This window comes from Dermochelys coriacea, chromosome 2 (genome assembly GCF_009764565.3).
Source record: "Dermochelys coriacea isolate rDerCor1 chromosome 2, rDerCor1.pri.v4, whole genome shotgun sequence".
NCBI classification, from domain to species: Eukaryota; Metazoa; Chordata; order Testudines; family Dermochelyidae; genus Dermochelys; species Dermochelys coriacea.
In genome coordinates this window covers 29,489,741-29,503,927 of record NC_050069.1, presented here as the reverse complement: position 1 = coordinate 29,503,927, position 14,187 = coordinate 29,489,741, and positions in this window count along the sequence as shown.

The window sequence follows — 14,187 nt, the reverse complement described above, 5'->3', positions numbered from 1 at the left end:
TCAGAAAAGCCCTGCCCGCTAATCAGGGCTCAGCTTCTCTCCCAGCACAAAGCCCCTACAAGCCTCTACACACACACACACACACACACACACACACACACACACACACACTAAAAATACAAAACGAAGTACAACTACCTTCTCCTCCAACAGAACTCCCACTCAAACTCCCCTGTTTACAGCTCTGTTTGCTAGCTCCTGTGCCGCTGCAGCTGTCTGTTCCATAGGGGGCGATGTGCTGCAGGGTCAGGGGGCTCCATAGGGGGCGCTGTGCTGGGGGGAGGGGCCTGTTTCCAATGGAGTTTGCTGTCCGGGCGGGGGTGGGACTGGCTGGGGGAAGGGACGTAACTCGAGGCGAGGCCAAGCCCCCAGTTGACTAGCTGTACTAATTATCTTAGTACTGAATTTGTTTTAATTACTATGCATTCATGAGTAATTTTCTTAATAGGCTCCGTGACATCTCTGACCCATGCTAATGAGTTTCCAGAAAACTCATAAATTGTTCAGTCACCTTACTAACACCTTCCCTATCCATATCTCTGTAATTATAATGGCTATGGGGGAGGGGGAAGAGTTGTTTATACTTTACTTGAACTATCAACTTTAGCCATTTCTTTAAGCTAAGTAACAAACTAACATGATTTAAGAGATGGCACATTCCTTGTAGAAGTTCTATTAAAGAGTCTCCTGTATCTGGTTACTGGTAATGCTGAAGTTATGGTTGGAAATGTTTATTAGTATTTGCAATCTGTATCATATCGAACAAATGCAAACATATATAGTATAAAATTGTGGGTCTGATTCTCCACTACCTTGTACTTTGTGTAGTGTCTTTCAACTGTACAATATGATTATGAAGCGGTAACTGCACAGAGATCTCTGACTGAGTAGTACTGAGTACCCTCTCACAGCGTGAATGACTGCAGAAGGTGCCAGACAGGGAGGGGAGGGAAAAAAATCAGAACCTGTATAATTAATTGCAGCCCTGGAGAAATGTGCAAATTTCTACATTTTGGTCAGCTTCCTGGGCTCAAGTTAGGACAGCGCTTTAGGCTGTCTTAACTAGTGCTGGGGTACAGTTCAGCCTCCAACATCATCAGGATTGGGGAGGCACCAGCTACCTCCCTCCCTCATCCCAGACCCTTTGTTGGTATATGGCACCTGTGCACCAATGAATTTGGTTGAGGAACCTGCCTTAACAGCCTACAGTCTAAGACCCTGATTCTGCAGACACTTTGATACAAAATGCATAAGAATTTGCAGGATTGAAGACTATTTAAACAGAGAACACAGAATGCTCTGGGAGATGCAGAAGACAATTCTTCTGAAATTGTCAGTATTTTGGTAATGGGTATGTGGCAATAGTTGTTCCTAATTAATCTTGGTGCCAGTTTTTAATCTCATTTGCACAACTATAAATTGCTGTATTTATTCTGGATATACACTAGCGTAACTATGATCAAAATCTGAGCATTAGTACATGTAGGTTTTGTAGGGGTTCCATTAAGTTGCTGGAATCATTTTGTTTTTACATTTGTGAAAGCTGAATTTGGCCTAAGGCCTCTAGTTTACCAAATGTACAATAATTAGATCTGAAGCCTACAAGGGATATTCAGGAAATAAAATTATTTCAGAATTGTTTTTCCTGGCTCACAGTGAGGTTTCTCATATGTTTTTTTTTAAAAAATATCAATATGCATAAAGAAAAACAAGAGACAGGAGGAGTTTGTCCCAAATAAGGAAAAAATTTAGATTACCTTAGTGATGGCATTTTCTAAACGGTTAAGATAATGTTAGAGATAACATTTCAGGGGGAGGGATAGCTCAGTGGTTTGAGCATTGGCCAGCTAAACCCAGGGTTGTGAGCTCAATCCTTGAGGGGGACATTTAGGGATCTGGGCCAAAAATTGGGGATTGGTCCTGCTTTGAGCAGCGGGGTGGACTAGATGACCTCCTGAGGTCCCTTCCAACCCTATGATTCTATTTTTTTCAACTGGAAAAAGAGGTAAGATTGTGTTACGGCTGAATGTAAATCAGAAATTTAAAGGTAAAGTACATTATAGAGCTGTCATAAGCCAAAATCAACCATTATAAAACCAGAAAATTGAGATTTAAAGTTAAATTTAAAAGAAAAGCAACTATATTAAGACTGAAAATACACAGTTAGGGCACCCAAATAACCTTAATTCTGGCCTGTATGGGTAACATACAATAATCACATTATGTTGTAGGCCCTTCAGTATTTGTGGTCCCAGATTAGATTCTCCTAATTTTTAAAGATGTATTGACACTTTTTACTTTCCCCTCTCATAGGGCAATGCTGTACTGCAACAGAGGTGTACATAGTTTTTTACAGGCAATCATAAAGTGAAAGGAACTGATTCTGTGCTCACATTGGTGTAAATCACATGTGATACAAGTCAATGAAATTAGTGATCTAAGTGAAAGGATATCCGATAAACTCATTATCCTTCCTGTAGCAGTGGCCAATGCCTAGAGCTGGTTTTAAAAAATGGTAAGTATGTGTTGGGGACATATCAGATGATTCTACTTTTCTTTGATGAAAAAAACATGAAAAATATTTATCTTTCCTTTTTTTTCCCCACTGAAAAACTGGAAAATTGATTAAAACATATTTATTGAACTTCTTTTTAACAGCTGTACCAATATTTGAGGATTGCAATCCTCTTACTTACCCAATTGTGTAATTCTGCATACAAGGAAATAGTTTTTACCTTTCTGGGGCAACCATCTTGGATACTGGAAAATACTTTAAGATACAATCTTAGCTTGCATAACTACACATGTTATTGATGGTCATGGTTATCCACCCTTTTCAAGATTCCAGACATTGATAGTAAAGTTTTTCTTAGCCTGTAGTTATTAGTCTCTTCCTCCAGTAAATATCAGCGCAAAGGTAAACAATTAGAGGAAATAAGGAGCAAACCCTGGGAAATATTTTTGTACAGTATTCTGAATTCCAAGCAGCTGTAAGTAAATACATTAGACAAAATATTATTGTCCAGTGACATTATTTTCATTAGTGACAAGTCTATTAAATTACAAGAATGTTTTAAATTGGCATAATAAGTGTGGTCCAATGTTTCAGGTAAACTGGGTTCAGGTAAACCCTGTTTCAGGTAAACCCTGGGTTCAATTCCCTGCTTTGTTGCAGACATCCTGTATGACTTTGGACCAGTCATGTAGGGCGAGATTTTCAGAAGTATTTAGATGCCTAAAGTTGCCAATAAGCACTTAGAGGTCTTTCCTAAGAACCTAAACAAGTTATGCACTTAAGTCCCATTGAAATCTATTGGAATTAGGTACCAGCTTGTTCAGGTGATTTGAAAATCCCTCTAGGTGCCTCAGCTGCCCAATTGTAAAATGAGGGTTATAGCACTTCCCTACCAGATAGGGGTGTTGTGATGATTAGTGCATTAAAGACTGGGATGCTCTCAGATACGACAGTAGTAGAGGCCATCTAAGTACCTAAGATAAACTAAGGTGGTGTTTTTTTCCTAAGCCTCTTAACAAAAAATTATGACAGAACCGTGTTTATCTGAACCTCCATTATCCGGCTCTCCATATTAGCCTAACAACCAGCGCACACACAGGAGTATGGGAAATTGACATCACCTCCACGGCAACACTATGTCACTGTTGCATCTTTTCAGCCTTGGAAAATGACCGTGACTATTAAGTGAAAACGTGTAGTACTGTCATTGGATGCTAAAATAGAGATTATTAATAACATTTTAAAAAGGAGAGCCACTGGCAAAAATGGCCAAGGATAAGAAGTGTATGTGTGTGTATGTGTGCGTGTGTGTGTATGTTTTAATGCTTTTCCAGGAGGGGTCAGCTAGTTTAAAAGCAACTTCACATCTTAAAATAAGCTCTTTGCCCATTCTCCTGATTATCTGAACTATCCGATCTGGTCCCAGTCCAAATTAGATCATTAAATGGTGTTCTACTGTAATATTAGACACTGGTAGCTCAGGGTGGAATTCAGAAGACATTGGACAGAAGACCAACACAATGCCTATTCACCATGAAATTCCCAATTAAGCTATAATTTAAAGTGCTTAAGTAAGAATTTAATTGGTTCCCAGATCTTTTCCTGACCTTCTGGATGGGGAAGGTTTTAACCCTTAGTGTGCATTTAAGAACTAATGAGAGCAGGAGGTTGAGGCATTCTGATTCACAGCAGAAGGTGTTTTTTTATAAACACCTATTGGACAATCGTCTATTTTTAGCATTAAATCTGTTTTGAAAACTAAGTTTTATGAGTAGCTCAGATACCCTAGTGACAGGTACAGCCACAGAATCTCAATTAGACTAGAAAAGAATAGCCAGATTTCCCTTAATTATTGTCTTTGCACCAATTTCACACCATTTTGTAGCATTTTCAAAGTTGAAAGATGCTAAACTATTTTACATGCCTCACAACTGTAATACAAACAAATAATCTGGATTCATTTGAAATTTGCATCCACAGCTGCTGGCCCATAAGCTCTGCATGTCATATTGCAGTGATCAGAACTTTATTTAGTATGGCTCAGGGGAAAATCTTCCCCTTACTCACCGACCAACCATACTGCATTCATTCTGTTTGTATAAAAGCCCTTTCTCTAATAAATGTATCTTACTTCCAGTGGGCTGACTTCTCTAAGTCAAGGTCACTGTTCAGTCACAGCCTATACTCTTGAGTGTGTTACAATAATAATAGCTTTATGAGGGCATGCAACTGTATTAGGCTCCTTACTGGGTGCACTTCACTGTATTAACCATATAGAGTCAGATGTTTCCATGAAATGCTAGTTTAGGATTAGTGTCATGGTTTAGACATAAAATTCCATGGTGCTAAATCTGAGTTATAAATTGTCAGTTTTCAGTCATTCAAATGTTTTTGAGCTATAAAGCACTCCCCTCCATCCATACAACTTTCTCAAATTATTTTACATCTTTTTGATAAAGCTTTAGCCCCAAAATGGCATATTATACTTAATAACTGTACATTTTTCTTTACTATTTAATACAACAGACCCTTTTAAAATAATTGTATTAGTTTCCAAACTTCATATTAAATATACTTTAAAAACTGAACTATGTAGGTTTGTGCTCAAAAGTAAAAATAGCAATGTCTTACTCAAATAACTGGTTATTTGGTGGTGTATCTGCTTCTCTTAGTGACAAATATGTACCACTATACAATTTTACCTGTTGGTACTGCAGAGCCAATACACCTGGGAGAGTGAGCAGCAGTACATAATGGCCATTAATCAGCAACAGAATTGTTTATTTCTGATTGGGGCATCTTTATTTTTGGTAGTGAATGAGCCAGAACCTAGCTTGACTTTCAAACCTCAAATTAAATTTATAAGCCTAACAGTTAAAAAAAATAAAACATGGAATAGATTAGGGTGACCAACTAGCAAGGGTGAAAAATCAGAATGGGGGTGAGGTGGGGGGTGGGGTAAATAGGTGCCTGTATAAGATAAAGCCCCAAATATCAGGACTGTCCCTATAAAATCAGGATATCTGGTCATCCTAGGATAGATCCACTGGTGTAGTCTGGCTGATACAGAGCAGCCTAAAGACATTGGATCTGATCAGTAGAGGATTCCCCCCTGTAGGGGTTCCCCATGTAGAACAATTTTTGTGGCTACTAGTGCACATGGTCTTCATAGCTGGGCAAAAGACATCCTAAATATAGATCAGCCTTCAGGTTTTATGCCTCAGATAGTCCTAATGGCTGTCTAGCTCCAGACCTGGGGAGGTGCAAAGGAGACTTAAAACAATGTATCCATCCATCCTTTCTGCATTGCAATGACACTGAGTACAGCTTGGCCAGAGCTCAGAATCTGGGCCTATGCTTATTTTAAATTGAGCAGACATGGTCTGGAAATCATTATGAGACAATAAATACTGAAACTCACAATGTCAGTTTATAGTCACTTTTCAAAGCAGGCCCACACTAAGTTTAATGTCATTTAGGCCAAATTAATCCCTGCAGCAACTCCTTACTTTCATCCAAAGTCCACTGTAATAAAAGTAACACCTTAAACCATTAGTACACTTACTAAAAAATGAAAAGGAGTACTTGTGGCACCTTAGAGACTAACAAATTTATTTGAGCATAAGCTTTCGTGAGCTACAGCTCACTTCATCGGATGCATTTGGTGGAAAATACAGTGTGGAGATTTATATATACACACAGAGAACATGAAACAATGGGTTTTATCATACACACTGTAAGGAGAGTGATCACTTAAGATGAGCGATCACCAGCAGCGGGGTGGGGGGGAAGGAGGAAAACCTTTCATGGTGACAAGCAAGGTATGCTATTTCCAGCAGTTAACAAGAACATCTGAGGAACAGTGGGAGGTGGGGTGGGGGGGAGAAATAACATGGGGAAATAGTTTTACTTTGCGTAATGACTCATCCATTCCCAGTCTCTATTCAAGTCTAAGTTAATTGTATCCAGTTTGCAAATTAATTCCAATTCAGCAGTCTCTCGTTGGAGTCTGTTTTTGAAGTTTTTTTGTTGAAGGATAGCCACCCTCAGGTCTGTAATCGAGTGACCGGAGAGATTGAAGTGTTCTCCGACTGGTTTTTAAATTTTATAATTCTTGACGTCTGATTTGTATCCATTTATTCTTTTCCATAGAGACTGTCCAGTTTGATCAATGTACATGGCAGAGGGGTATTGCTGGCACATGATGGCATATATCACATTGGTAGATGCACAGGTGAACGAGCCTCTGATAGTGTGGCTGATATGATTAGGCCCTATGATGGTGGCCCCTGAATAGATATGTGGACAGAATTGGCAACGGGCTTTGTTGCAAGAATAGGTTCCTGGGTTAGTGGTTCTGTTGTGTGCTGTGTGGTTGCTGGTGAGTATGTGCTTCAGGTTGGGGGGCTGTCTGTAAGCAAGGACTGGCCTGTCTCCCAAGATCTGTGAGAGTGATGGGTCGTCCTTCAGGATAGGTTGTAGATCCTTGATGATGCATTGGAGAGGTTTTATTTGGGGGTTGAAGGTGATGGCTAGTGGTGTTCTGTTATATTCTTTCTTGGGCCTGTCCTGTAGTAGGTGACTACTGGGTACTCTTCTGGCTCTGTCAATCTGTTTCTTCACTTCAGCAGGTGGGTATTGTAGTTGTAAGAATGCATGATAGACTGTGGAACCAACTGATCAACATCTTCTACAGCAAACAGGGAAAGATTAAGAATGAGCTCTCAAAACTGGATACTCTCATAAAGAACCAACCTTCCACACAAACTTCCTCATGGCTGGACTTTACAAAAACTAGACAAGCCATTTACAACACACACTTCGCTTCTCTACAAAAGAAAAAGGACACTAAGCTATCTAAACTACTACATGCCACAAGGGGCCACAACAGTGGTTCCTGTAACCCACCCAGCAATATTGTTAATCTATCCAACTATACTCTTAACCCAGCAGAAGAATCTGTCCTATCTCGGGGCCTCTCCTTTTGCCCTTCCACCCCCACAACCATGATACAGTTCTGTGGTGACCTAGAATCCTATTTTCGATGTCTCCGACTCAAGAAATATTTCCAACACACCTCTGATCAACATATTAACCCACAGGTACCTTCCTACCAACACTACAAAAAGAAGGATTCTGGGTGGACTCCTCCAGAAGGTCGAAACAGTAGACTGGACTTCTACATAGAGTGCTTCTGCCAACGTGCACGGGCTGAAATTGTAGAAAAGCAGCATCACTTGCCCCATAACCTCAGCCGTGCAGAACAAAATGCCATCCACAGCCTCAGAAACAACTCTGACATCATAATCAAAAAGGCTGACAAAGTAGGTGCTGTCGTCATCATGAATAGGTCGGAATATGAACAAGAGGCTACTAGGCAGCTCTCCAACACCACTTTCTACAAGCCATTACCCTCTGATCCCACTGAGAGTTACCAAAAGAAACTACAGCATTTGCTCAAGAAACTGAAGAAGCACAAGAACAAATCTGCACAGACACACCCCTGGAACTCCGACCTGGGGTATTCTATCTGCTACCCAAGATCCATAAACCTGGAAATCCTGGATGCCCCATCATCTCAGGCATTGGCACCCTGACAGCAGGATCGTCTGGCTATGTAGACTCCCTCCTCAGGCCCTACGTTACCAGCACTCCCAGCTATCTTCGAGACACCACTGACTTCCTGAGGAAACTACAATCCATTGGTGATCTTCCTAAAAACACCATCCTAGCCACTATGGATGTAGAAGCCCTCTACACCAACATTCCACACAAAGATGGACTACAAGCCGTCAGGAATAGCATCCCTGATAATGTCATGGCTAACCTGGTGGCTGAACTTCGTGACTTTGTCATCACCCATAACTATTTCACATTTGGGGACAATGTATACCTTCAAATCAGCGGCACTGTGATGGGTACCCGCGTGGCCCCACAGTATGCCAACATTTTTATGGCTGACTTAGAACAATGCTTCCTCAGCTCTTGTCCCCTAATGCCCCTACTCTACTTGCGCTACATTGATGACATCTTCATCATTTGGACCCATGGAAAAGAAGCCCTTGAGGAGTTCCACCATGATTTCAACAATTTCCATCCCACCATCAACCTCAGCCTGGACCAATCCACACAAGAGATCCACTTCCTGGACACTACAGTGCTAATACGCAATGGTCACATAAACACCACCCTATATCAGAAACCTACTGACCGCTATTCCTACAAACATGCCTCTAGCTTTCATCCAGATCATACCGCACAATCCATTGTCTACAGCCAAGCTCTATGATATAACCGCATTTGCTCCAACTCCTCAGACAGAGACAAACACTTACAAGATCTCTATTATGCATTCTTACAACTACAATACCCACCTGCTGAAGTGAAGAAACAGATTGACAGAGCCAGAAGAGTACCCAGAAGTCACCTACTACAGGACAGGCCCAACAAAGAAATAACAGAACACCACTAGCCATCACCTTCAGCCCCCAACTAAAACCTCTCCCACGCATCATCAAGGATCTACAACCTATCCTGAAGGATGATCCATCACTCTCACAGATCTTGGGAGACAGGCCAGTCCTTGCTTACAGACAGCCCCCTAGCCTGAAGCACATACTCACCAGCAACCACACATCACACAACAGAACCTCTAACCCAGGAACCTATTCTTGCAACAAAGCCCGTTGCCAACTCTGTCCACATATCTATTCAGGGGCCACCATCATAGGGCCTAATCATATCAGCCACACTATCAGAGGCTCGTTCACCTGTGCATCTACCAATGTGATATATGCCATCATGTGCCAGCAATGCCCCTCTGCCATGTACATTGATCAAACTAGACAGTCTCTACGTAAAAGAATAAATGGACACAAATCAGACGTCAAGATTTATAACATTCAAAAACCAGTCGGAGAACACTTCAATCTCTCCGGTCACTCGATTACAGACCTGAGGGTGGCTATCCTTCAACAAAAATACTTCAAAAATGAGAGACTGCTGAATTGGAATTAATTTGCAAACTGGTACAATTAACTTAGGCTTGAATAGAGACTGGGAATGGATGAGTCATTACGCAAAGTAAAACTATTTTTCCATGTTATTTCTCCCCCCACCCTACCCCCCACTGTTCCTCAGATGTTCTTGTTAACTACTGGAAATAGCCTACCTTGCTTGTCACCATGAAAGGTTTTCCTCCTTTCCCCCCCCCCATCCCGCTGCTGGTGATGGATCATATTAAGTGATCACTCTCCTTACAGTGTGTATGATAAACCCATTGTTTCATGTTCTCTGTGTGTGTATATAAATCTCCCCACTGTATTTTCCACCAAATGCATCCAATGAAATGAGCTGTAGCTCACGAAAGCTTATGCTCAAATAAATTTGTTAGTCTCTAAGGTGCCACAAGTACTCCTTTTCTTTTTATGAATACAGACTAACACGACTGCTACTCTGAAACCTGTACTAAAAAAATAAGATAGCAAATGGGCACTGGTTAATGAAAGATCTATACACCTTTGCTATAATCTGAATAACCATAGAAAAGTGCTATACACTAAAAAGTACTAGTGTGTAAATTATATTTCATTATAGAGCTGGGTAGGAAACTGTTTTCCGCCTCACCAAGCATTTTGAATATCAGAAAGATGTTTCCATCCCACACTGGGATGAAACTGAGAACTTTTGATGTTTCTTTGTGAAAACCAGAGAGAATGCTCACCAGCCTATGGGTTAAGGGATTGACTTTGCAACGCAGAGCCTCAAATTCTAGTCACTGCTCCAAGGAATATTTAATTTTTATGTAACGTGAAAGAGCTCCAGCAGCAGAGATTGAGAGATACACATCCCAGAATATCCAACAGCCTGTTGGCTAGGGCACTCACCTGTGATGTGGGAGACTAGCAAAGCAGGGACTTGAACCTGATTCTCACACACTGCAGGTGAATGTTCTGTGTGTCAGACGATCATTGGCTTTTTGGAGTCTCTCTTTCTTGATCAAAAATTCCATGCTGGGCCCAGTGGAAGTTTTGCGAAAACTGGAACATTCCACCAAAATGTTTCATTTTCAACAAATCAGCACTTTCCACTCAGCAAAAAACCCCCACAAACAAACAAAAACAAAACAAATACACCCCCACCAGGCTGTTGAAAAATTCCCATCCAGCTCTAATTCAGTCATACTTTTTAATAGCCAATAATGGGAGCAATGAGGGAATGGGGAAGTAATTAAGCATCTTTGATACAAATATTTCTTTCCTGGGGCAGTGCAGCTACATGCCTCCCCTTAAACAAGGCTACATATAAAGGAACAATGTAGCTCAACAAAAACAGAAAAAAAAAAAAAAACCCAAACCATTCTTCTGCCATGGTTGGCACTAAGTACAGAACCAGTAATTAAGCCTTTCTGTTGTAACATTTACATCCATTTTGCTACTGCACTGCTGAGTGTGGTGTATATGCCAGTTAGATATGTATGGTAGTTACAGTGACAGACAAACATGGTAGATTAGATGGATAATACAGATTAGACAGACCAACAGACTCTGGTGACAATTAGACCAGTGGAATAGAATAAGATTTTGTTCCATTTTCTTCTCTTTTCATGGATGCAGTGTGGGGATCCTTAACGGAACATTTCTGAACATGAATAAAATTAGTTCAGTCAGTATGAGGGATGGCAGAAGGTTTAAATCAGCTCTTAATTTAACCAGACTAGTGCACCCATCTCTAACAGAAAACCTTTCAAACACTTATTAGTCTGAAAGACAGAGAAAGAGTGCATTAATTTTATGAAGCAAAGTAGTATAAATGTATGTAGGCAGAGACAGGTTTCCTTCCTCCCCCCCACTTTTAATACTGTGAAGTTTCTAATTCTAGGAACTCAACCTGCATGCCTTCCATTTGGACTTCTCCTACATAATAATGACTCTTGAACTTTTCTGTCTAATGAATGACAGAGCAATGCTTTTAGTATGCAGTTACAGTAAATGGATACATACATTTAGCATTTTAAGCCTCTAGCAGATCTCTCTTTTTATACAGCAGCTCACCAATTGAATATTAATATCATGCTTGATAATTCTGAAGCACATAGTGAATTTCCTTTGTCTGTAAATGTCTGTTCAACAAGTGTTTAATATTCAGGCAAAGAACTTGGGTTCAATACTTACAGTAACACTAGAAGTCTGGATGGCTTATTAGCAAGATGCAATGGCATCAGATACCTTTTTTAACTCCATTTTTTGTTGAACAGCACAAGCTATTGTTATGAGTTTTTCTATTATTTATAATCAATGTTATATTTCAAAATAGTAAAACAGTCTGTAGTCCATACATTTATATGAATCTCTATTGAAACCACAAACCTATTAATGCAAAAGCAAATAATTTCAGTAACTTACCAGCACTGAAATTGCTCACCCCTTAATAGTCTCTCAGTTTTCAGTTTTGGAGACTGAACAATTCCTCCTCTTACCATTTAGAGTCCAAAACTCAATTAGGTAAGTATATTTCATGAGTAGCATCACTACTTCAGCATTAAAAATAAACTTCTGATATTTTGGGCCAGATTCTCCAGTATGCACTTTTACATGACATTTCATAGCACCCTTCCCTGCTGTCCACCCTTCCCCACCTAAGACTCTAAGGGTGATTAGGAGCCATTTTGGCACCAGCCTCAACTTAGAGCATCCTTAAAGCAGAGTTGTGCTCGCTGGTAACACTTCTTCCTCACTTACACACCTCTTACTTCCTATAGTTTTGACTAGGCATTCTCTCTCCTGTGCTGATTGGCTAATTGCTCCAACTGCTTCCAACCCCATTTCTCAGTGTCTTCACCTCAGCTTCACTCCACATCTTCCAATCCTCTTTCCTCCTCTCCCTTCCCATGCCCTTCCTCGCCTTCTCTTCAATGTACCCTCTCCTTCCTTTCGCTTCCCATTTTGCTTATTCCTGCTGAACTAATCCCACTCTCCCCAAAAGAGAAGTCATAGAACTAATCTGACATTTAGTGGAGCCAAGTTGATCACTCTGCTTGTATCTTACATACCTTTCCCTTTATCAGTTTTGTTCTTTAGATTGTAAACTCTTCAGAGCAGGGACCTTCAACTACTGTGTTTGCTCAGTGCCTAGCACAATGGGATCCTGTTCTTGGTTGGTCCTTGGGCTCTACAATAATAAACATCATTAACAATGAATAACAGTAATGATTAATTATAACATGCTTGGGTTAGAAGGGGATGGCATAAAATGGCTATGCTGGTTTCATTCTACGTGGGGATTATTCTTCATTATAGGGGGATTCCCAAATGACTAGTTAGGCTAGCTTTGTGATGCCATAGAAATGTAAAATAGGTAGAATGGGGGTCAAGATCTGGTGCAATGTGCTATAATCAGAATACTGAGCACTAATTTAACTGCAAAACTTCCACTGACTTTAATGGGAATCATGTGGCTGCAATACCACACACTTTTTGAGCGTCTACCAGTGAGCATAACAGATGAGACAGGCCAAAGCTGTATTCAATATTCCACACGTTTACTTCTATTATAATAATGTTGAATAAAATAAAATAAAATAATTTATTTTCTGTGAACTGGGCTTAGTTATATTTGGCAACATTCCTCTTTTACTTCAATATAACATATATTTTATGTGGAAACAGAAAATAATCCCCATATTTTAATAGTTAAACTATATTATCTACAAGAATGTATATATTTTGTGAACTAATTCACAAAGTGAAAGAATAATAACATATCCCTTTTATTTCTCCTTTAAAGAGTGTACATCCATATGTATGTATTTATCTTTACCAAGTTCTACTTTTAGATAGTTTAAAAGATCATAACATCTGTCTTTTATTTTTTATAAACTGTTTTTGAGTGTTAATCCTCGATGGATAGATTCTATTTCTTTTCCAGCTGCCATATTATACTTTGATAATGTGAAAGTTATTTATAAACTTGCACTGCAATATACATATGGATCAATGGCCTTTAAAACACAGATTAAAGAAAAAAGAAAAAAAGAGAGAAATAACACACTATTGAATGTGAGATTATACAACAATAGCAAGCATATTGGCAAAGAAATTATATTGAATATAATATCAAAATAACCAATATCCTTTAACTATAAATGTTTGGATTGAAATATATATTTTCCTGAACTGGTTTTTCAGTAACAAGTGTAATATCAGGAACTAAGCTGCTCTTTCTATCAGATGACCTTACAAGTACAAATCTTATTTTGACCCCAAAATATCCAAGTGACAAACCACTTCAAAATAATTCAGATAGCAGCAGACAAAAGTTGCCTGCTGCCCTGTAAGTGAACTGTGTAATTTACCACCTATACTACTTTTGTCCAATTCAAGAAATGTAGGCTGTTAGAAAATCACTTTCTACATCTCCTTTACATAACTAAAATGCACTATAGCAAAAAGGATTTTTGTGGCCATTTTCATTTTTATTGTTTATTAAAAAAAAAGATCATTTCAGAAATTTTATCCAGGCTTAACAGAAAAATAACCCAAAATTTCAGGTAAATACCCAAATCCCTCTATTGTAAACGAAACCATTTCCCCCAGGGTTGCTAGACATTTTTCCTTCTTACAAAGATAATCAGTGATTTTTTTTGAGTGAAAATATTTATTGAGTTTTATCAC